The sequence below is a fragment of the Sciurus carolinensis genome, chromosome 6 (genome assembly GCF_902686445.1).
Source record: "Sciurus carolinensis chromosome 6, mSciCar1.2, whole genome shotgun sequence".
Lineage (NCBI taxonomy): Eukaryota > Metazoa > Chordata > Mammalia > Rodentia > Sciuridae > Sciurus > Sciurus carolinensis.
Window position 1 is genome coordinate 141517915 of NC_062218.1, and position 25720 is coordinate 141543634.

Sequence of the window (25720 nt, forward strand, 5' to 3'; positions counted from 1 at the left end):
CCTTGATAGGCTGACTTTCCTGGTAGTCTACTCTCTGATAGGCTGATGTTCTCAATATAAGTCGGAGACTTGTGGAATAAAGGGCTTTTTGGTTCCTGTGATCAAGAGCGTACGTGTTGTGATTGTCCCCGCGGGCGGTGGGCGATCATACTGCTGATGAGATCGCAGTTGCATTAGAGGTCTAAGAAATGGGGGGAAAAAAAAAAGCTGACCAGCAGGTAACTGTCGGGCTCAAGAGGTTTTTATCTGGTTTTCATGGTGAAAGAAGGATTAATAAATATTCCAGAATAGACTGGTATTTGTAAGTAATCCAAATACCAAGTAAAGGAACCCAGAGGTACACCCCCGCTGTTCTGCTTGATTTGTCCTCTTTGGTAGAGAAGCTATTCCTATTGGAATGGAAAGTAATCCTAGAGACAAAGTAACTGGATCATGAAAACTCCTGGGAGAATCCTAGAGACCTGAGATCATATCCTGACTCTCTCAATGGTTAACCCTATGACTTTGGACATGGTACTTCACTTCCCTGTTGTCATTTTCTCATCTATGAAAGAGTTGGTTAAGAGGATTAAATAAGATACTGCTAAATCAAGTACTTGTACAATGTTTGCTACTCAATAAATCTCATTAACATTAGCACACAGAGTGAAAATGAACAGAATACATGTACTAAAAAGAAAAAGAATCAAAGGCGACTAATATTACCAATTTTTCCTCAATTTTCATTGTAACAGTGATTCTGAGAATAGTGTATTTCCTTCAGGTAGGGTATAGTGTCACATTGTATTGAAAACTGTTTAGTATTAGCAAGTGTGTAGCTCTCTAAATACACACTACAACAACTTTGAGTAGTTCTTGATTAATCACTGGACCAAATTTGATAATAAACCATTATCTTAGATTTTCATCGGGCCCTCAGGGATATGATCACTAAATCCCATTGTGGATTCATCCTTAGCTCTGTGACTTTGTGAATGTAACAACTTTTGGTTGAGAAACACCAACTTCAGACAGGTAGTAAAAAGACAGCAGAGCTAGAAACAGCTCCTTCCCTTGGGGCAGAGTTCAATACAGTCAACTAGAACTGCTTTTCTGTAACCGGAAACTGCCCTGATGCTAATTTTGCATATTCTTTCAGATGTCTGCAATCTGTCGTTGTCTTATATGGATATGAACACATGCAACTTGATTGCTAATTCATTCTTTTATCATAACTCCATTGCTTGTAATAACTCTTTAGCATAACTCTATTCTCTGCTAGGTCAGATTTTAACAAATCACCACCCTGAAAACAATTACCTCTTACAAGGCAACTTAATAAGTTCTGACAGCACGTACATATATAATTTATATAATGCCCCATTGAATGAGACAGGATCGCAGGTCTGGAAAACATGAGGGGGAGAGATAGGGAATTATTTTCTAGGTTCTAATGTTCTGACCATTCAATAAGTTCAGTGTTATTTCTATCCCAGCATTCCATGTAAATGTTTTGACCTGATGGATTGGGACACAATAGAAAGAGAGTGATGGGAAAGATCAGGAAAAGCTGTGTACCAGTGAGTCTCAAAGGCTACCAGTGATACACACAGGATATGTGAGCTAGGAGTTTGAAAAGAGGGTATTTTCAACTTAGACCAAGTGATACCTACCCTAGATTGAGGATGGATACTCAGACCTTACACTTTGGGGAGGAAAATCCTTAGTCTGTCACTTGACATCTTTTCATCCTTATCATAATAATGTTATTTTCTAGCACAGAATGTTTTCCTGCACTGTGGGTGGTCTGGCCGCAGTGCCTAATTTAATCTTTCACTGAATATATTCCCTCGAATATAATATATTTGTTGACAGTTATTAAACGCCTGGTTGACACCAGACATCAAAGAATTAGAGAACACACATGATGTGCCACAGCTTCGTTGAACAATCACAGATAACTGCTGGATAAATAACGACCAGAGTAGATTTGTTTTCAGGATGAATGGGCAGTCGCTGGATGAATTGCAATTCCTGCATTTGTCCTCTTCATCAGCCACCAGAACACTCCAGAGGTGCCCTTTTGAATCCTCACAGTGACTGGCTTTTAAATTCTTACCGCTGCTGAACGATCAGTCGTTTTGAACACCAAGATTCATTTCCGTCTCTCACATCTTTCCTCCTTGACTTTATTTGGTTTTCGTTTTCATTGCTGGTATATATTTGTTCCTTGAGAAATTCCTGGATGCTGAGAATATGTGGACAAGGGAGATTCGTTGATGGTTGGTGTTGTAATATGGATATGATGTCCCCTCCGACACACACACAAAACCCCTCCTGTGTTAATAAAGGAATGTTTGGAAGTGAAATGATTGGATTGGGAGAGTTGTAGCCTAACTGATCCATTCTAGCCTGAATAGACTGACTGGGTGGTAACTGTGGGCAGGTGGGGTTTGGCTGGGGGAGGTAGGTCACTGGGGGTATGCCCTGGAAATGCAAATCTTCCCTGTGACCCCTTCCATCTCTGCTTCCTGGCCACCTGGAGAAGAGCAACACTTCTCCACTAGGCCCTTCCGAGATATTCTACCTCTCCTTGGGTCCAGAGTGATGGAGTCGGCCCACCATGGACTGAATCTCTGAAACCAGGAGTCATATTTAACTTTTCCTCTTTGAAGTCAGTCTTGTTGGATATTTTGGTGACAGTGATGTAGAGCTGACTAATGGCAGAATCTTGTCCCTTCTTCCTTCCCAGTCTCAACAGTATCATTTGAAGAGCGGGAGAGTGTCGGAGGCACTGGCCTCCCAGGCAGGTTCTCATGAAAGCATGCTCTTTGCTGCTGAGTCAAAAACATGTCTGGGGGGCTTGGTTTCTCCAGGCCCCACCTCTTCACCCTTGGGTGCAGACCTTCTATGTGCCGCTGTTGTACAGAAGGTTGAGGCTTCCTGGCCGCACAAGTGACGTTCATCTTACACCATCTGGACCCTACAGATGACTGCTAGGAAGTGAGGAGCAGCAAAATGTAGCATCTAGGATGAGGAGCCAGACCTCCGCAGGAGGATGCACGCCATGCCCGGCCGACTTCTCTGTCATTGATGGCTATTTGTTGTTATTTTTGTTTTGTTTTGAAGGACAGTTTTTCAACCCAAACATAAAACATCTGTAGGCCAGATTGGCTCTGGAACTCCCATTTGTAACTTTTTATTTAGTGGTTTGAAATTTGTGAACTATTCTCATGTTTAGATGCATATGATCCCAAGCACAGTTCACAGAGAGATAGGGACGATTAGTTTCCTTGTTCAAAAGATAGAACCCAGCTTAGAGACTTAACGGAAGCCTGGGAAGAGTGCCCAGGCCTGGGCCTTTCATCTGCAACTCCAGAGTTCTCTTCACTAAATAAATACAATTTATTTATTTATTTATTCATTTATTCATTTTGATTTTGATTCATTGTACACAAATGGGGTACAACTGTTGTTTCTCTGGTTGTACACAAAGTAGAGTCACACTATTTGTATAATCATGTACATGTATATATACATGCACAATAGAGTAATGATGTTTGTCTCATTCTGTTATTTTTTCCTTCCCCCTCTCTCCTCCCCACCCCTCTTTTTTCTCTATACAATCCATCCTTCCTCCATTCTTGCCTCCCTCCCACCCACCATTATGTATCATCATCTGCTTATCAGAGAGATCATTTGGCCTTTGGTTTTTTTGGGATCAGCTTATCTCACTTAGCAAGATATTCTCCAACTGCATCCATTTACTTGCAAATGCCATAATTTTATTCTTCTTTGTGGCTGAGTAATATTCCATTGTGTGATATATATACCACAGTTTCTTTATCCATTCAACAATTGAAGGGCATCTATCCTTATATCTCAAATTTCAACTTCTTCCTAACTAAATTTGTTTGGGTAACCAGGTCTCATCCTTCCCCAATCATAAAGGAATTCCAAAATGATTCCAAGTCTCAGCGGTACCTTTCTGGGGTCTCAGCAGTCTTCTTCCCCTTCAACATTTTATTCCTTCTGTGACTGTGTGTAAGGTATATTAATGTGTTTGTCCACCAGTGAGTGGCTCTACCCTAGCGATCAGCAATGTTAGGAGTTTCAGGCATCGTATTTCTGGAGATCCTTTGTCAATTGTCTTTTTGTCTGGAAAATTTTAAAGAAATACTAGGAATTAGTATTTTCTGAGTAAATGATGAGTAATGTATACATGTTATCTGACAATAATAAAAAAATAATGTAAGCCTAATTCCACAGAAAAATTAGAAACTGTTAGGTCCAGAGGACAAACTACATGGACCAGCAGATTTGGGAGATCCAACTATAGGACACAAAATTTAAGTTGAGACTTTGGAACAAGTCCTTTCAACTGCTCACAACCCAGCTTCTTCATCAATAAAATGGATAGTAATAGTAGTTAATTTATGGTTCTAAGGAGGAAATGGAATGATGCAGTTATGGTAGCTAATGCAAGGAAGTCTTTAGATGTTGGTAACATATCCAAGGGAGCATATGGCAGAGGGAGACCTTCAAGGCTAGGTGTGACTGAAGAACCTGCCATTTTTCTTTTCTTTCATTGTTTCCCTTAAGCCAATTCTGAGAAAATTAGGAATGGAAGCCCTCTTCTATCTATACTCATCCCCTGTGTGTTTTCTTGACACCGATAATATAAATTTGATTCCAGATTACATGGATGCCCAATGGGAAATGTACAATAAGAAAGAGGAGATTACTTTTGCACATGATATTTTGCTTTCACTCCAGGGTCTCAAAGGTTGTAAAACTAAATATGCACACTCACTTTTAATTGGTGTGATTCTCTTTTTCTTCTCAAGATAAATAATAGTCTCTTCTGCTTAACCCTTTGTCTTGTTCAAACTTGTTCTGGACAGCACAAGGTGTCCTCTGGTTTGTAGTGAGAAAGCAGTCTGTGAACACAGATCTCCCAAAATTTCAAAGGAAACAATGGGTGTGATTGAACTGTAAAGTTGAAAGAAACCTTAGAGAAAATGTAAGCCAGCATTGTGAAGAGAACCGCTGAGAAGAGAAAGGAAAGTCAGGGAAGAGTATTGATCCAAGTGAAATCAATTTGGGACAGAATAACAATAAGGAAAGAAATAAGATGGTGTATTGAGAATAAGAAATTACCCAGATAATGGTATGTTGGTCTGAGATTTTCTCTAGTAGGAAAGGAGTATATTAAATTGTTAACAAATAAGTGCAAGAGCACAACTCCAGCGGGTGGATAGAGGTTCACTGGGTAGTCATGGTCAAGGTCCTTATTTCCACTCTTTTACACTCACTATGGAATGCAGCAGGCTGATCCACTCCTTACAGATTCTGGAGGATGCTTCTGCTTTACAGCACAGTCATCCTGCAAAACCCTTCTTAGACTTCAAAGAATAGGACACAGGTGTGCTCAAAATGCTTTCCAAAGGGGATCTCCATCACACTACTGCTGTCCTTCAAAACAGACTCTGAGGCAACAAGATGGTTATTTTTCAAGGGCTTTTGTTGATTTGCTTCCCAGTTCCTGAGGTTTTGTCAAGTTAATAAAAATGAAGTTGTATGGCTCCTACCAATGATTTGGTAGTTATCACCTGGCAGGACAAATGGGTTACCAGGTTGATTGACCCCTTCCTCCTACCACTAGTTAGGAAGTCCTAGTCAACCAGATCTGAGATTAACATGAAATTGTGCCACTTTACTAGCTGCAAGATATTTGGTAAAATAGAAATTTAACTTCTCTAAGCCTGGGTTTTTTGACCTAGGTCTTTATTGGGAGTAAGAGTAAATTCCAAAAGTTAGAAAAGTTTACACTTGTGAATTACTTGGCGCTGGTCATCATGCTTTGAATGTTGAACTTGTTGTCAGTTTACTTCAAACCTAGTCATGACAAGTCTTACAGAAGTTGACTGCAACCCTTGAGTCATATTATTCTATTTTGGAAGGGAAAGCTTATTAAATCAAGTTTGTAAAACAGCTTAGAACCTGATGTAATGTGAACAAGAAAAGTAATGAACTTCTTGACCTTAAAATGAGGGCAGTAAATGCATCACAAGGGCTGGTAGGCATTTTCTGTTTTCAACTTTTGCAGTTGGAAAACAAAGTCTAGATGATTCTTAAAAGCTGTGTCATCGCAAACTTATTTGAAAAATCCCAGAATCAGACGACATTTCATCAAAGATCCTGAATATGTTTTAGGAGTAATTTAGTCTCCAAACCCTGGACTCAAATTTCCCCTAACTTAACCCTCTTTTTCTCTCTGCTCATACACCTCAGTTGATAGGGTACTTGTTATCTTTCAGAGTTGTTTATTTTCATCTGGATTCGAATGGCTTGAACTGTTCTATTTAAATTCAATACAAGAAAGACATTTCTGACTCCTTGCAACTCCCAGAAATTCAATTTTGTTGGCAGAAAGTATATAACAAATCTTTCCTAAGAAAGGCAGAAAGGCTGTCTTCTCATTTGATGCAAAGAGGGTATCACAGGACTTGAAATCTTTTTTTCCCCAGTTAAATAACTTCAGGTCCTTGAACTCTACTCCATGGGTTATATTTTTAAGATCACTTTTGCTCTTGAAATGTTGACTATGTGATGTTATGTTCTTAAAGACTGCTACCCAGAAAAGTCACACCAATTTATAATCTGCATTCTGTAATTTACGTTCCCCATAATCTCAATTGCATGACAAATGGTTTCAAACTTCATTCTGCACGACTCCTTTTGCTAAGTCACATTTTCTAGATCACTCATATCCTAGTTGTACATTTGTTTAAATCATGAGATAGGTATTTTTTATGAGTTTATCTGGAGAAACTTTTCTTGAGAGTGTGGTCCCAGGACCCCCTCCCCACCAAAATATCTCTCATCTTGACAGAGAATGTTTTTAGACTGTGAAGAGTTTAGATTCTATTCTCCTGGGCAAGCTACTTAAACTCCCTTAGCTATTATGTAAAATAGGCATAATGCTAAGACCTACCAAACAAGTAAATATGATTGCTGAGAAAATTTAAAGAGTTATACAATAACGATAATATGTGGTAACTCCCAGAGAAGCAAAATAAATCACTTTCCTTTTATCATAAAGTACATACCCCAGAAGTGCTTCGTGTCTAGTCATTTGGTCTCAATTCTTTTTATTTCATTCCTAGGAGAAAATGGGTTCCTCATCTCTGCAAAATCTCCGTAGTCTAATAGCTCTTCAAGTCTTCATCGTCCTATGGAGGTTAAGATAGTGGTAGCACTTGACTCAACATTCATTCTTTGACCTAACATTTTGAAGGGAAAACAGGGAACGTGTTGTAGGAGCCATGGGAAATTTGTCTTCAGCCTTTATAGGCAAGGCAGTTTTCATTTTCTGTTTCTTTAAACTTTAGGGGGGATTTTTAAAAATTTATCAGAAAGAAAAATAAATTTTTAATGGCAGAAGATTCTAACTCATCTGTATAAATCCTATTTTAAGTGAAGAGATTGCCTTCTAGAAAAGAATTCTAGATATAGATTAAGATTTAATAACTTGTATTTTAGCTTTGCTATGGAATCATGCAGCCCAAATTGTGTACTTGTGGTTAAAATCCTATGACTCTTGTTTTGCTTCTGAATACAGGCCAGACTGTTTTCATGATTCCTTGTGAAAAATGTGATTTCATATACCTTATAATTACAAATTAGGGTTTTCATATGCATATACACTTCAATAATCAATAACATCATTTTAAATATTTTTTATTGGCAAATAAAAGTTGCATGTATTTATGTGGTATATGATATGATGTTTTGATATAGGTATACTTTGTATAATGGCTAAATCAAAGTAATGAATAAAGTCATTACCTCACATAACATTTTTGTGATAACACTTGTACACCATTATTTTTTTGGCAGGGGTATCAGGGATTGAACTCAGAGACACTCAATCAGTGAGTCACGTTCCAAGTCTTATCTTGTATTTTATTTAGAGACAGTGTCTTACTGAGTTGCTTAGCACCTCACTGTTAATGAGGCTGACTTTGAACTTCAGATCCTCCTGTCTCAGCCTCCTGAGTCACTGGAATTATAGGCATGTGCCACCGATCCCAGCTTCGAGTATAACCTTATTAACTATAGTCATCATGATGTACAATAGAGATCTTGAACTTATTTTTCCAATCTAAGTAGAATTTTGTATCCTTCAATAAACCTTAGTGGGATCTCCACACTCCAATACTACATATTTTAATACAGTGTTTGCCTTATACTTTGAAAGTGGGGATTCATTTTCCCATTTGTACATGAGCAAACTGAGGCTATACTAATTTTATAAACCAAAGATTTTAGATAAGTTATTATTTCTTCATATACAGGAAAATAAAAATAATGACTACTAAGTGAGGAAAATAGTTATCAATTCACTATGACCTTTTTATAATGCAGGGATGATACAAATGTTCCAATGCTAATAGGACATTTGGCGTGGGCAGGAAGGTTGTTTGCTCTGAACCATTCAATAGATCTAATAGGTGCTAGTATATAACTGAGGTGGAATAAAAAGGTCATTTGTGATATGGAAATGTGCTAACTGACATGTAGATTTGCTCAGTATCATGAACAAATCCTCTTCACTAAGCTATTATCCTTTTTGTTAATAGACACACAATTATACATATGTACAGGATACAGTGTGATTATTCAATACATATATGCAAATCATAATGATCAGGTCATTAGGGTAATTGGCATTTCTCTCTCCTAAATATTTATCATTGTGTGGGGGGGGGAATGTTCAAACCTCTCTAGTTCTCTATGAAATAGATTACAGATTGTGTTGTAGAACATCAGACCATATTACTCCCCCGTCTTTCATTATCTATCCTCTCTCTGTTCTCCAGCCTCTTCTCAGTCTCCCATTACCATTATTCTGCTCTCTACTTTCTCTATGAAATCAACCTTTTACACTTCCACACAAGTGAGAAGATACAGTATTTATCTTTCTGTAGCTGACTCACTTCACTTAACGTAGGGTCCTCTAGTTTTATCCATGTTTCTTCCAAAGACAGGATTTAAAATTTTATGGCTGAACATTATCCTGTTGTGTGTCTGTCTGTGTGTCATAGTTTAAAAACCCATGAATCCATCGATGGACATCTCAGTGGACTCCGTATCTTGGCTGTTGTGAAGAGTGCTGCAGCAGACTCGGGAGTGCAGGTATCTCTTTAATAAACTGATGGCATTCCCTTTGGATATGTGCTCAGTAATGGTATAGTGGTCACGGTGGGGAGTTCTATTTTTAGTTTCTTGAGAAATCTGCATCCTCTTTTCCATAATGGCTATTCAAATTTACATTCTCAGACGTTTATAAGAGTTCCTTTTCTAGGCTAGTATCTCTTGGGCCAACATTTTAAGAGCTGAGGCTATTGAAGCTAGGAGTGGTTCTGGACTGTCCTCAAACTACAAGTGGAATGCAAACACTAACACACCTGAGAGCTGCAGGGAAGAGTCTAGAGAAGGACGGGACAAGGACTGAGGACTGACCCTTGATTACACCCACACTTGGAAGGGCAAAGCAGCCGCAGCAGCATGGCGATTAACCTGGAAGAAGTAGAGGCAAAACCAGGAGAGTGTGGTGTCCTGGAAGTCAAGTGAAGAACGTGTGTCAAGGAGGATCTGATTGATTGTATCAAAGGCTATGGAGAGGTCAAGTCAGATGAGAAAGAAGAACGAAATTCCTATGGAAGAAAAAAGGACTAAGAATAGCCAGCACAAGTCTGAGCAAAACTGGAAGCATTCTAATACTCATCTTCGATTATACTGCAGAGCCATAGTAACAAAACAGCATGGCCCAGGCCCAACAATAGACAAGCAGACCCGTGGACCACACAGACAACAAAGAGACAAAGCCACACCACTATCTGATCCTGGACTAAGGCACCAAAAACATACCCTGGAGAAAAGACAGCCTTTAACACGAGGTATTGGGAAAAACTGTATATCCATAAATAGAAGAATGAAACTAGATCCTTATCTTTTAACTCTGTGCAAAAGTCAACTTGAAATAAAACAAAGACCTACGTATGAGGCCAGAAACTTTACAACTGTTTAAACAATTAGGGTCAACATTTCAACATATAAGCACAAGCAAAGATTTCCTGAATAGATGCCTATAGCTTAGGAAAGGAGGAAGAATCAATAAATGGGATGCCATCTAATTAAAAATCTTCTGCACAGCAATGTGTAATGTACAAAGCTGCTCCCCCCGCCCTTTCCGTTGCAGCCATTTCCCCGCCTCCCAACTACTGTCAGTCTGTGAACATCCTAGCTAGCTGTTGGTTCATTAGTCAGCTTGCAAGTATCCTTCTCCGTTATTGGTCCCCTGTTAGACCTGTGGAATTCAACTGCTTCATGGTAGCTACCCCACCATCTTTTCTCAAGCTTCTCTCTCTTGTACTCACTTTTTCTATCCTGCTCGCTTTTCCACTCTCTCTAGTGTGCGCCATTTCTCTTTCCCTTTCTTTTCCTCTCATTTTCTCTCTTACCCTGCAGGGAGACACTCTATTTGCTTAATAAACTCCCTTATGTGATTTCCCGTGTCTGGCGTGGTTTTCATGGGATTCCTTACACAATGGACATGACAATGTGAAGAGACAACCTACAGAATTAGGGAAAATTATTTGAAAATACACTTTGACAGAGGATTAATGTCCAAAATATATAAAGAACTAAAAAAACTCAACATTAAACAATTAAAATAACCTACTCAGTAAATGGGAAAATGAAGAAAACAGACAGTTCTCAAAAGAAGCTGCACAAATGTCAAACAATTACATGAAAAAAAAATGTTCAGCATCTCCAATCATCAGGGATATGCCAATCCAAACTACACTGAGATTCTCTCTCACACCAGTAGGAGTGGCAATGACCAAAAGTACTAAAAACAATAAATGCTGGTTAGGATCAGGGGGAAAAGGATCTCCTTTTTTTAATTTTTAAATTTTCTTTTAACCATTTGCCTTTTAGAAAGCTTGACAACATGGTCAGAGCAACTTTTCTTGATCCCATATGAAAAACCAAACATTCATGAAACAAGTAGTAAAGATAGTTTGACATGATGCTGACTTCAACTGGCCAGGTAAAACACATTTGTAACAAATATTTATTTTATTAAGCACCCATGCAGTGCTTACTAAACTCCAGGTACTGTTTTAAGAACTTTACAAATATCTAATCCTATCAGGTAGGTACTGTTTTTATTATCTCCATTTCAGAGTGTAGGAAATTAAGGCACAAAGAATATGGGCCATTTCCATAAGAATGGTCAGGAATTTTAACTAAGAATTGACTCCAAAGTCCAGGCTTTGTTGAAGGTATATGTTAGGACTAGGGAAGATCAAATTACAAAATCACCAAGATTGACCTAATAAAAGTGTAGAGACTAATAAGAAGCTAGAAGGGAGATTAAGAAGGGGAAACCATATACACTGTTGGTAGGAGTGTAAATTTTTCCAACCACTATGGAAATCAGTGTATGAAGTTTCCCAAAAAGCTAAAAATAGAAGTACCATATGATCCAGCTATACTAGCTCTCAGTATTTATCCAATACTGAGATTCTAAAGTCATCATACTTAGGAGATACATGCATCTCTATGTTTATTGTATCTTCACAATAGCCAAATCATGGAGCCAGACTTGATGTCCTTCAACAGGTGAATGGATAAAGAAAGTGTGGCGTAGATACAGAATGAAGTCTTATTAGCCATAAAGAGTGGAATTACATCATTCCCAAGAGAATGCATGAAACCAGAGACCATCCTTTTCAGATTCTGAGAGCATAGTATCATGTTTTCTCTAATATGTGGAAACTAGAGGGAAAAACAAGGGACACACTGTCAGTTGAAAGGAGACAAGTAGGAGTGAGGGGAGAGGAACTGGGGTGTGAAATTGATCAAATTATGTTTCTATGCCTGTGTGAATCTGCCAGAAGTGCACGACTTTGTACAATCGATGTGCACCAATTAAAAAGAAGAGCTTTGTACAAGGACTGGGAATCAAGCACTGGTGTGGGCTGAAGACAAAACTGGAAGAGAGTCTCTGGTGACTTGGAGTATCATAGAAAGCCCTTCCAGGGGTTAAGGGGAAAGGAGGAATGGAGTGGGAGTCGGAGAAGAAAGTAGGGTGAAGTGAGCTGTTTGTTATATTTTTTGTTTTTTTATATTTTTATAAAAATTTTTAAAAATTTTTACAGACTTCATTTTGATTCATTATACACAAGTGGGGTACCACTTTTCATTTCCATGGTTAAACGCAATGTAAATTCACACCATTCATGTAAATCATACATATACATAGGGTAATACTCTGTTTCATTCTACTATCTTTCTGTCACCTACCACCTCCCACCTCATTTTCCTCTATACCATCCAAAGCTCCTTCATTCTTCTCGACCCCCCCCCACCCTCCCTCATTATATATTGTCATTCACTTGTCAGAGAAAACATTCAACCTTTGGTTTTTTGGGCTTGACTTATTTCACTTAGCATGATATTCTCCAACTCCATTCATTTATCAGCAAATGCCATAATTTTATTCTTCTTTATGACTGAGTGATATTCCATTGTGTATATTTACCACAGTTTCTTTATCCATTCATCAATTGAAGGGCATCTAGGTTGGTCCCACAATCTAGCTATTGTGAATTGAGCTGCTATGCACATTGATGGGGCTGCATCACTGTAGTATGCTGATTTTAAGTCCTTTGGGTATAAACCGAGGAGTGGGGTAGCTGGGTCAAATGGTGGGTCCATTCCAAGTTTTCTGAGGAATCTCCATACTGCTTTCCAGAGTGGTTGCACCAATTTGCAACTCCACCAGCAACGTATGATGGTTCCTTTTCCCCCACATCCACACCAACACTTATTGCTTGTGTTCTTGATAGTAACCATTCTAATTGGAGTTAGATGAAATCTTAGGGTGGTTTTAATTTGCATTTCTCTAATTAAAAGGGATGATGAGCACTTTTTCATATATTTATTGATCACCTGTATATCTTCTTCTGTGAAATATCTTGGAAAACATAATGTTATATTAATGATCTGATGGTAAACATCCCTGAATAACTATTTTTTTAGAGAATTCATGAAAATGCTGGAGTAATGATCTTGAGAATGTGAGAGAAGATGGCATCTGGTGCACAAGAACAGGGACTGACTGGATGGGAATTTAGAGAAAGCAGGGGAAGGCTCAGGCCTGCCTCTGGAGTCAGATGACAGTGGTGGCCTGAGTTTGCTGAGTCTCTGCCACCCTTAACCCTTTATGGGGCTCAGGGGGAATAAATGTGTCTGCATATATAAATTATATACAAACATGCCAGACATGTAGTAAAATCTCAGTAATTAGTAGTTTCTACATATGTCACATTTTCCAAGAGTAACTTGGGATAGAAGATTTACCTTGTTCCAGCAGGATCTCTCTCTGCTTTTCTGAACTTTTTCTGAGAAGACTGGACATATTTCTAGGCTCTCCCCTGGGAGAAGTCAAATGTGGCAAGGAAGATAAAACTGTCTTTATTGGGCTCATTCTAGAAACATCTGAGATTCACTAACTTTGTGGTCTCATTTAATTTTCAATAACCCTTTAAAATAGATGCTAGTACTGTTCTCCTTTTATAGATAAAGGATTTGAAAGTTAAAGAGTTTAAGTGCCTTGCCCAAGGTCACATGGCTGTGTTAGAGTTGGACAGTGAATCTTTGCAGCCTAACTTTTCGGTTTCCAGTATGACTGATAATCTGTATTGTATTTTGCTGCTCCCAAGTATTGCTTCCCAGTCTTCCCACAAAGGATCCTATGAAATTATTAGCTAAGGGAAATATTAAATTAACAGCATTGTGTCTTTAGCAAAGATAGGAGGACACGGGTTAGTCAATACCTAGGGAAGCATAAGCCGAAGGGCACGGCTGGAAATAAATAGTGACACATGAAACTCTCTCCAGAAGGAAAGATTCTGTGCTAAAAAGAACTGCCAAATTACTGGGCTTCAACTTGGTATGCTGAACTGGGATTGCTTCTAGAAAGGTCTGAGGAGTAATCAGTTAATCATCTGGTGACATTTAATCAAGAGCCAGAAATCTAATTCATGGCCAACCCATGGTAACATTGGGGTACTGGGCTGGCTTCTTGCCTGGACTGTCCATTCTTAATTAGCAATTATCTCAGCTGGGTGACCCTCTGCCCCTGGGAAATTTCAGCAAGAAATGGCTGTTTCTAAGTGGAAATCTCACCTTTTGCCTCCATCACTTGTAATTAGGCAGCGTGTTGATTCAGTTTCCAGGGTCTCCACAGGTTGGTTTGATGGCAGGATCTGGCATTAGACCAACAATTACTTTAATGAAAAGAAGTAAGGAAGCTGTCCTAAAGGTAGGTGTAAGATCTAAAATTTCCTTCACTTTCATCTCTTTTTTATAACTCTTTCCCTTTATGTCACTTTAAAATATAGCCTTATTTAATTATAAGAATTTTAGTTCTCTCTAGACTCAACTAACTCAGTCGAGGAGGATTTTTGTTCTAACTCAAAACTGAGTTTTCAATTTAAGTTGTTTTCTTAGGATAAAGCCCTACCCTGAGTCTGTTGATAATTTCCTTTCATTGTCCCCCATTTTGGAAGGTCTTAGATTCAATTTATTGCTTTGCCTATATGTATCTTGGGCAAGTGATTTAACTGTTTGGAGTTTATTGTAGGAAGGGCAGTCAGGAGAGGTATCTCTCTATAGGGGTGTATTGTGACTTAGGAGCAAAAAGGAGTCTATTCCATAAGGAGGAGAGAGGATATTCCTGTAAAAAGAAATATATAGAGAGAGCAAAAGAGAAAAAAAAAAAACTTGCAGTCCATTTGTGGTTCTAGGGACATGAACCACAGGAAGTGTGGTCCTTGCCAAGGTCAGAGACTGAATAATCAGTTAATTGTTTGGTGACACTTAATCAAGAGCCAGAAATCTAATCAATGGTAATATTTAGGGTACTGGTGTTGGTTTAGACCTGGGCTGTCCAGTCTAAATTAGCAATTATCTCTGTGGAGTGACCCTTTGCCCCTGGGAAATTTCAATAAGAAATAGCTATTTCTAAGTGCCTGCAAGACAGGACCTGGACACACAGAGAGGAATAGGAGAAACTTCCTATTACCTCAAGAGGGGAGGGGGTAAACATTGGAATGACATTTTCTTCTTTACACACAAAAAAAGTGTTTTCACTTTCTGTGTCGGAGACCCATTAGAAGAAAATTCAAATAGAGTGCTTACTATGTCTGAGGTTAGCATTTGAGAAATGATAGCTATTGTCATAATTATTCTCAGGGAGGGCCACACTGCCCAGGGATGGAGAGTACCCCAAAGACTGAAAAACTATAATGATGCAGACACATCAATGTTTATAGCAGCTAAATTCACAATAGCTTAGCTATGGAACATACCTAAGTGCCTTTCAACTGATGAATGGATAAAGAAAATGGGGTAGATATACACAATGGACTATTACTCAGCCATAAAGAAAAATAAAATTATGGTATTTGCCAGGAAATGGATAGAACTTGAGAGTACCATGCTAAGTGAAATAAAACAAAGGTCAAATGTTCTCTCTGATATGCAGACACTAACACACAATAAGCTGAGAGGGGGAGAAGGCCGTAGATGAATCAGACATTAATTTCCTATGTTCATATATGAGTACATGACCCCCCACATTTCCTACAACCACAAGAATGGGAAATTATACTCCATGTACGTATAATATGTCAAAATGCAGTCTATTGTCATGTATAACTAAAAAGAATAAATAAAAAGTTTTTTAAAAACTCATACAAGCAGTAAGATCAGGGGTTCATGCCTCCCTCTTTCTGAACATCCTTTCTCCCTTGTTCAATCAATATTAATTGAAGGAACACCCAGACACTGTGTTAATGCAGTAAAACAAAAACACTTCAATCTGCCATCATACTTCTATGTGTTTTTGCAAACCTCTTTAAACATTTTTTCTTAGTTGTAGATGGACGCGATTCCTTTATCTATTCATTTATTTATTTTTATGTGGTGCTAAGGATTGAACCCAAAGCCGTACGTACGCATGCTAGGTAAGGACTCTGTCACTGAGCTACAACCACAGCCCAAACTGCAGATTAAACCTTTATTTTTTTTTAATAAAAAGGCATATGCTTTTTTGGGGCATGAAAATAAATGCATAATATAATCAGGGCAATATAAATAGTGACTCAATAGATGATGCTATTCAGTACTTAGTGTTAATTACTTGCATATTATATTTTTTCCAAGATGGGGAAATCTTAATTTTTAGAGATACTCAAGTATTTACAGATCCCATGATAATTGTTGAGGCTAGATAGTGAGCATGGGGGCTGGGGGTGTGTAATACTAGATTCTGTTTTTGCTGAAGTTTGCAATATATTATAATAAAAGTTAAACTAAACAAAAAAAAATATCTTTCATGGGAGGTGATTGAACCTCAAATCACCAACCCCTCAACCCTCACAACCTCTAGTGCCAAACTAAGGGAATGTGCTCTTACCACCGCCCCTCAACTGCCCCTTGGACTGTGTCATATGGTCAATGGCATGATGTGCATTATCCATCCCAGCTGTGTTAAGGGTGGGACTCATGTTAAGAATGTCCACATGTATACCTGATCCCCATATCCCCCTCTGCAGAATTCTATTGTCCCTGAAATTATACCAAATAAAAGCTTGATATGCAGATTATTAGAGAACCCATTTCTATACCAAATGAAGAAACATCACATTTGTAGATAAGGTGCTCTTCAAGGAACTCATTATAACCTCAATTTTAAAAGCTGCAGCACTGAAAGCAAGTTAATTTTTCCAACTTGAATATTTGCCACTGTTAATAATACCAAGAATTGGCCTTGGATGACACTGGATGCTTGGGAAAGGCACTTCATCTCATTCGACCTTTACAACAGCCCTGTGATTTAGGTACAGTTGTTATGAAAACTCCTAGTTTTGGGAAAAGCATAAGAGAATGTGAGTTATGGGGCATTACTAAGCACACAGACAGCTCTAAAATGTGACCCAAGCTGTGAACCAAAGTGGGTGCTCTTGTTATTCCCAAATCTGCTACCATCACTTGTCCTATGTCACCCCACAGTGGCATGGAATATGTGGGATACTGTGAATCCATGTCAGGATTAATTTAACAGTATTCCCAAACAGGGATATTTCTGAGTGGCTTCTCCTAAGAAAACAAAATGTAGCCTTTGTAATGTAGGAGGAGCTTAGGTTTTACTTAGAAACCAGTTCTGTTCAGAATCAATTGTATTTCTCTTATAAATGACTTGAAGTCAGAGAATGAGTTGGTCAGTTTTGTTTGCTCTTTTTTTTTCAATCTCTTGTCATCAACCTTCTTAAATAAAACCAAAGCTAATAGTTTGGGGCAATTCCAGGAATAAATCACAATAGGATTCCTGCTTCTAAAAGGAGTCAGTTTCTTTTTTGTGTCTGTGAAGCGTTTAATAAAGTATAGCATACTTAGGGGGCAGTGCACACACTTTAATTCAGCCATCTGACTAATGTTTACCAAATGAATATGCCTATTGTGTTGCCACCCAGGTCAAGAAATGAAGTATTACCAAAATCCAGGAGCCTTCCTCTGTCCCAATCAAAACCACCTCCATCAGCAAGCCCTATTCTGATTCTCTTATCATAAATTTTCATTATTTTGAATTGGTGGATATAATTTGCTATCTCATTTGCTGGTTTCTTTTTAAACAGCTTCCTCAAGTTCTAATTTACATAGCACAGAAATTATCCATTAGAAGTATGCACTGAATGAATTATAGTAAACTTACAAAGTTGTACAACCATTACCATACCAGTTTCAGAACATATCTGCCTCCTAAAAAGTTCTCTTTCCTTATTTGCAGTTAATCCCTACTCATAGCCCCATCTCCAATCATAGGCAACCACTAATCTGTGGTTTTTAATATAAGGTTTATCTGCTAAATTTCAAGTATACTATATTTATTCTCTTGTGTCTGGCTTTTCTTACTTAGCATAATGTGTTTGGAATTCATACCTGTTTAGCATGAATTAGCAGTTTCTTATCATGGATAAATAAGATGCCATTTTGCAAATTTTATTTATCCATCAGTTGATGCACATTTGGTTATTTCTACTTTCTGGCTATCATAATACTGCTGTGTGAACATTCCTTTTGAGAATGTTCTTTGTTGAGTTGTTAAGTTTCCTTGACCTCAGGTAAGATTCCTAGGAGTATGATTTCTGAGTCCTATGGTAAGCTTATATTTAATATTTTGGAACTTTCAGTTTGTTTACAATAGCCATTATATCATTTTACATTTATAACAGTAATGTATAAGGATTCTAACTTCTCCTTCATTGCCAATATTTGTCATTGGGTATCAGTGTCTTCGATTATAGTCATACTAAGAAGTTCTATCTTGCTATGGTTTAATTTGTGGTTCTCTAATAATATTGAACATTTCCCTTCTGTCTATTAGCAATTTGCATATATTCTTTAATAAACTCTTTACTGTAAACTTTTGTCCATTTAAAAATTTTGTCTTATTTAGTTGTAGGAGATATATACAGATAGATCTATGTATGTGTATGTACATTCTGGATACAAGCTATTCATCAGCTATGTGATTTACAAGTAGTCCATGGTTATTCTGTTCTGTGGCCTTTGCTCTTATTTATTTAATGATAAATTTTGAAGAGTAAAATATTTTAATTTTTTCAAAATCCAATTTATATTTTTCTTTCATAGTTTTAATTTTAAAGAGTTGTATCTTAGGAATCTTTGCTTAATTGAAGTTCACAATTTTTTCTCCTGTGTTATATTTTAGAAGTTTCATAGCTGTAGCTCTTCCATGTAGGCATACAATGCATTTTGAGTTGACTTTAGTATATATGCATTAAGGGTCTATGTTTATTATTTGTATGTAGATATCCAACTGTTATAACCCCACTTGCTGAAAAGACTTTTTTCTACTTGAATTGCATGCACATGAGTATGTTTCCTGACATTTGATTCTGTTCTTTTGATCTATTTGTTTATCATATGTCAGTATTATACTGTCTTCATTACTGTAGCTTTATATTAAGTTTTGAAATCAAGTAGTATTAGTCCTAAAGTTTATTTATTTTTACAATTATTTTTGACAATTCTATTTCCTTTGCCTTTCCATGTACTTATTAGGGTTAACATGTCAAATTTATTATTTTTTTTAATAAAAGTCTCCTGGGATTTTGATATGAATTACACTGAACCTTCAGATCAATTTGGGTAGAATAACCATCTCAATATTCAATATTCTAACCATGACTCTGTGTGCCTGTTTATTTTGGTATTTTATTTTCCTTGACAAAGTTTTCTAATTTCCCACTACAGATACTAAGCTTTTCTTAAAGTTCTGAGCATTTTATTCCTTTAGATTCATCACAGGGATGCAAGGATCGTTCAAATATTCAGATCAATAAACCTGATACACCACATGTTCAACAGAGTGAAGGGAAAATCCATATGATCACCTCAATATATGCAGAAAGGATCTGTATAAAATTCAATATTCCTTTATGATAAAAAAATGTTGAAGAAATTAGGTGAATAAGGAACATAAACACTGCAATAAACACCATTGGTAATAATCCCACAGCTAGCATTATACTGAATGGGGAAATGTTGGAATCTTGCTAAGATGTGGAACAAGACCAGGAAGCTAACTTTCACCCTTTTTATCCAATGTAGTTCTAAAAGTCCTAACCAGAACAATCAGAAAAAAGACAGAAAAAGAAGGGTAGGGGGTGTGTGCATCCAAATGAAAAATTTTCAGATCATCAGTATTCACAGATGACATGATCTTATATCTAGCACCCCCACAGAATTCCACTGAAAACTGTTGGGACTAATAAAAGAATTCAGCAGGGTTACAGGATATAAAATCAGCATGCGACAATCAGTAGCATTATTATGTGCCACTAGACATCAAGAAAGGAGTTCATTTACAATAGCTGCAAAAACTAAACACATGGGAATAAATTTAACCAGAGAGGTGAAAGATTGAATATCATAAAACATTGATGGAATTAATTGAAGAAGGCACAGATGCTCCATGTTCATGGATTGGAAGATTCGATATTGTTTAAATGTCCACACTACCCAGAGTTATTTACCAGTTCAGTGCAATCCCCATCAAAATACCAATGGTAATCTTCACAGAACTAGAAAAATATCTTAAAATTAATATGGAAGAACAAAAGACCTAGAATAGCTATACAAGTCTACACACCAATAATAAAGCTGTAGGCATCATAATTCCTGATTTTAAAACATACTTTGAAGCTACAGTAGTGAAAACAGCATGATATTGGCATAAACAGAAACATAGACCAATGGAACCTAATACAGAACCCAGAAATAAACTCATACCACTACAACCAATTCCCAACAAATGAGTCAAAGCCAAGCATCAGAGAAAGGACGGCAGCTTAAATAAATGGTGTTGGGAGAACTGTAAGCTACAGATAGAGGATTAAAACTTGACCACATCTCTCACTGTACAAAAATCAATGCAATATAGATCAAAAACCTAAATATAAGATCAAAAAATCAAGGGTCAACACTTCAAGATATTGGTACAGGAACAATTTTCTGGATAGATTGCTAAGAACACAGGAGTTAAAAAAAATTATAAATTGACAAATGAAACTCCTTTGAACTAGGAAAAAAACCTTTATAACAAAGAAAAATTGTAGTAAAGAGAAAATAGAATGGGAGAAAATATTTGCCAACTAGTCACACAGAGGGTTAATAGTTGGATCTAAATAATGCATGCCATAAGTATATTTAGCAATATCACAATAAATTACATTAATATGTACAATTATTATATGGTAATTTTAAAAATCACAATGTGCTAGCACACTGTTGGAATGGCTATTATAAAAAAGACAAGAAATAACAAGTATTCATAAGGATGTGGATAAAGGGAACACTTGCCCTTTTGATAGGAATGTAATTAAGTACAACCATTATGGAAAACAGTGTGGAGGTTCTCCCCAAAAATGAAAAATAGAACTACCATAAATACTTTGGAATCTAACAAAAGATGTCAAAGACTTCTACCATTGAAAACTACAGAACACTAAAGAAAGAAACTGAAGATGACCTTAGAAAATGGAAAGATCTCCCATGCTCTTAGATAGGCAGAATCAATATTGTCAAAATGACCATACTACCAAAAGCATTATACAGATTTAATGCAATTCCTATTAAAATACAAATGACATTTTTCTTAGAAATAGAAAAAGTAATCATGAAATTCACTTGGAAAAATAAGAGACCCAGAATAGTCAAATCAATCCTTAGCAAGAAAAGTGAAGCAGGAGGCGACACAATACCACACTATGAATACCAGATGAATGGATAAAGAAAATGTGGTATACATACACAATGGAATATGGCTCAGTCTTAAAGAAGTTTGAAATTATGGCATTCGCAGGTAAATGGATGGAGCTGTAGACAATTATGCTAAGTGAAATAAGCTAACCCTAAAAAACCAAAGGCTGAATGAATGTTTTCTCTGACATGCTGAATCTAATACACAACAGGTGGGGGTAGGGAAAAATACAGGTACTTTGCATTAGGCAGAGGGGAGTGAAAGAAGGGGAGGGGGAATGGGAGTAAAAGGGATAGTAGAATGAATCAGACCTTATTACCCTACATATATATGATTACATGACCAGTACATGTAATGTACATGTACCTCATGTACAACCCGAAGAAATTACATGTACCTCATGTACAACCCGAAGAAAAAGACGTTATACTTTATTTATATATGATGTGTCAAAATATGTTCTACTGTCATGTATAACTAATTAGAACAAATTTTAAAAAGAGAAACACACTAAGATATCAACAACAACAAAAGAAGATCCAGCAGTCCCACTACTGGGTATATACTCAGAGGAAATAAAATCAGTATCTTAAAGAGAAATTTGTGCTCCTACGTTTTTTACATTGTTGTTTGCGATAGCTAAGATATGCAATCAACCTAAACTAATCTTCCAAAGATGAATACATAAAGAAAATATGGTATACAGAAGATGACTGAATAAAGTGTCCTTAGCTTGGCACTGCCAAAGAGAAAACCCAGGACAGGAAAGAAAAAAAAATATTTTGAGGACACTAATTGAAAGAGAATATTGAGAACAGGCAAGGAAATGATGTGAATCCTAAACACCATGGAGAACTGGACATGAAACATTGAGAAGAGAGCAAAGGAAATTGCAACTTCAAATAATAGCTCCCTGGCAGGAGGAACTCTACTTTGTTGGGAAAATGTGATTAAGTGCAAGCAACTGCAATCATAGGGGCAGACTATATTCCTAACTCCACAGAAGATCCTTCAGGTGAATCCCACTGTTCTCATAGACTTTAAATCAAGCTTGCGAAACTGACTGGTCTGCATGACTACTCTGTCTAAAGAAGGAACTCACATTGCATTTGCCCCAATCCCCAGTACCCAAAATGCTACAAAAGACACTGATACATGAAATATATCCCTTGGGACTGGAAGCTGACCCTCTGACACTGCCAGAGACTTGCAATAATGTACAGTCATAGGGCAGAAGATACCCCTTTTAGCATCCTGCAGCTTTAAACCAGCGGCTGTAACAGTTACAAGCCTGAATCCTACCTGAACTTGAACTTGCTCATTGGAGACTGGGAACATCTCCCCTCCAGTCCATAGCCTTGGAATTGCAGTTGCAGCTGGAAAATTCCGGCTTCACCCATGTCTGTCCATTAGAAACTGGAAAAAGTCCCATCCATACCCTTCAGATCCAGGAATGTTGTTACCAGCACTGTTCACACTCACCCTGTAGGAATAACAGAAGGTCCCTATAGAACCCAGAGCCTTGGGACTGTGGTTTCTGGTGCCAAAAGCCTGGCATCAGGTGACCTAGGGAAGGTTTTCCCCACATCCTACACTTTCAAAGCATGTATAACAGTTCCACACACCTTTTATATTACCTGCACACACCCCATCTGTACTAGAGCTAGGAAGAAACGTCTCCATTGCTCATAGACTGGGGTCCAAAACTGCTTATTGACAAAAATTCTAGTATCACTTGGAATGATGCCTTGGGACATGGAAAAGGATTTGTCTGGGTTGCAAGACTCCAGAAAAGTGGCTGCCAGTATTAAAAGTTTCAGTATCACTCATAACCACCCACAAAGGAGGTAAGAAAATCCCTTCTGTTGTTTCATAACTTCAAGTGACATTACTGGTGCCATAGACCTCTGCATCACCTCTCTTCACCCAATGGGATCTAAGGAAGGCTCCATCCCATCTTATAACTCTGGAACTGTGGTGTTTCCTTATATCATCCCTGACATCTCATGCCTTCTCCATGCAGGGCCTGAGGAAGGTCTCTTTTATATCCTGCATCTTGGGGAAGGTGGATGCTGGCATTGCAATATTTGAAGTTATGGGTATGTGCCCCAAGGGACCTGAGGATAGTATTATTCAGATTCTATCCCATCAACATTATGCCACAAGTTCCAGTGCCATAAATGTTTGATGCTGTGGAGTCTGAGGACACAGACTTTTGGAAGCCTATGTCCACTACTAAGTTATACAACCACCTTCATGAACTGCTGCTATTGTGACACAGACATCAATCAAAGTCAAACAAATCACATGAAGACTACACTTTGAGCTCATCTGTAACCCACCAAAGCACCTACCAAACCGACACCTTATATTCTCTCTACATATTAAAATATTTTTCTATAAAAACTTCCTAACATTGAAGAGGTGAATGCTACATAACATCAACATAGGGATGAAAGAAACATGAAAGGGAACAGCACCTCCAAAAAACAACAATCCTCCAGAAACAGATCCCAGTTTGAAGAAAATCTATAAAATAATGATCCTAAGGAAACACAGAGAGATACAAAAGAACATACATAGAAATAAAATGGAATGAGAGAAACAATTCAGAATAGAGTGAGGAATTCGCTTTAGAGTTAGAAATCACAAAAAAGAACCAATCAGAAATCTCAGAGCTAAGAATTTCAATGAAATAAGAAATGCAATAGGGTGAGTTTCACAACAGATTAAAATGAACATGAAGGAATTTCTGAAGTTCAGGGAAGGTTCTTTGAATTAAATGAGTCAGACAAAAAATAAAACCAGTATTTGCAATTTAAAAAAAAACCCTCTGAAATTTACAGGACACCATTTATTTAACAAATATTTTGGTCATTCTTGGAGATTAAGAAAAGGGAAAAGGCACTGAAAACCTATTTCTTGATATAATAGCTGAATATTCACCAAATATTTAAAGATATATTGATTTCAAGTTTTAAAAAATTCAAGATTTAAGAAATTCAGAGGGCCCTAAATATAATCAGTCATAAAAATTATTTTCACTATCATGTATTACACACAAAATGTCAAAAGTGCAAGACAGAATTCTTAAAATAAATGTCAATCCACATATAAGAGAAAGCCTATTGGACTTACAACAGATTTCTCATCAGAGATCTTACAGAGAAGAACTAAAGGTTCTGAAAAGACTTATTTTGCTTAACATAATGATATCTAGTTCTGTCCATTGGAAAACTTAAAAGGACATAAAATTTAAAGGACATAATTTCCTTTTTCTTTATGGTTGAATAAAATTCCTCTGTGTATATATACCACATTTTATTTTTATCCATTCATCCATTGATGGATACATAGACTGGTTCTATAGTTTGGATATTGTGAATTGTGTTGCAATGAACGTGGGTATGTGTATATCACTGTAGTTAGTGACTTTAATTCTTTAAGATAAACACCAAGGGTGGAATAGCTGGGTCATATGGTGATCCCATGCCCAGTCTTTTGAGGAACCTCCATGCAGATTACCACAGTGGCTGTATCAATCTGTGGTTGCACCAACAGTGTAAAAGTGTTCATTTTTCTTTACATCCTCGTCAGCATTTATTATTATTTGTACCCTTGATGACTGCCATTTTGATTGGTGTAAGATGAAATCTGTGTACTTTGTGATCGTGTGAAATCTGTGAAATCTGTGATTTGCATTTCCTTTATTGCTAATGATGTTGAACCTCAAATGCTTTTTTCTAGTCCAGCAGTACCCTCATTCCAAAATAAGAAAGAACACTATAGGTTAATGTCTTTGATGAACACAGATGCAACAATTTTCAGTAAAATATCAACAAACAAAATTCAATGGGACATTAAAAAGATCATTCAACATGATAAAATGGGATTCCTCACAGGGATCAAGATGGTTAACTTACCTAGTAAACACATAACAAAGAAACTGATAAAAGACAAAAACTACATGATCATTTAACTAGATGCAGAGAAAGCATTTGATTTGATGTGCTTTCATTGTAAAAACTCTCAACACATTAGGTATATAAGAAACATAAAACTCTAAAGGCTATATGTGAAAAACCCATAGCTAATATTTTACAGTTCAGGGAAGAGCTGAAAGTGTTTCCTTTAAGATGGGAAACAAGCCAAGGATATCCATTGTCACCAATCTTATTTCATATAGTACTTGAAGTCACAGCCAGAGCAATTAAGCAAGATAAGGGCATTACAATTGGAAAGGAAAAAGGTAAATTATTTTACATTTACCAATGATATGATTTTATACATAGAAAAATCTACTCCATCAAC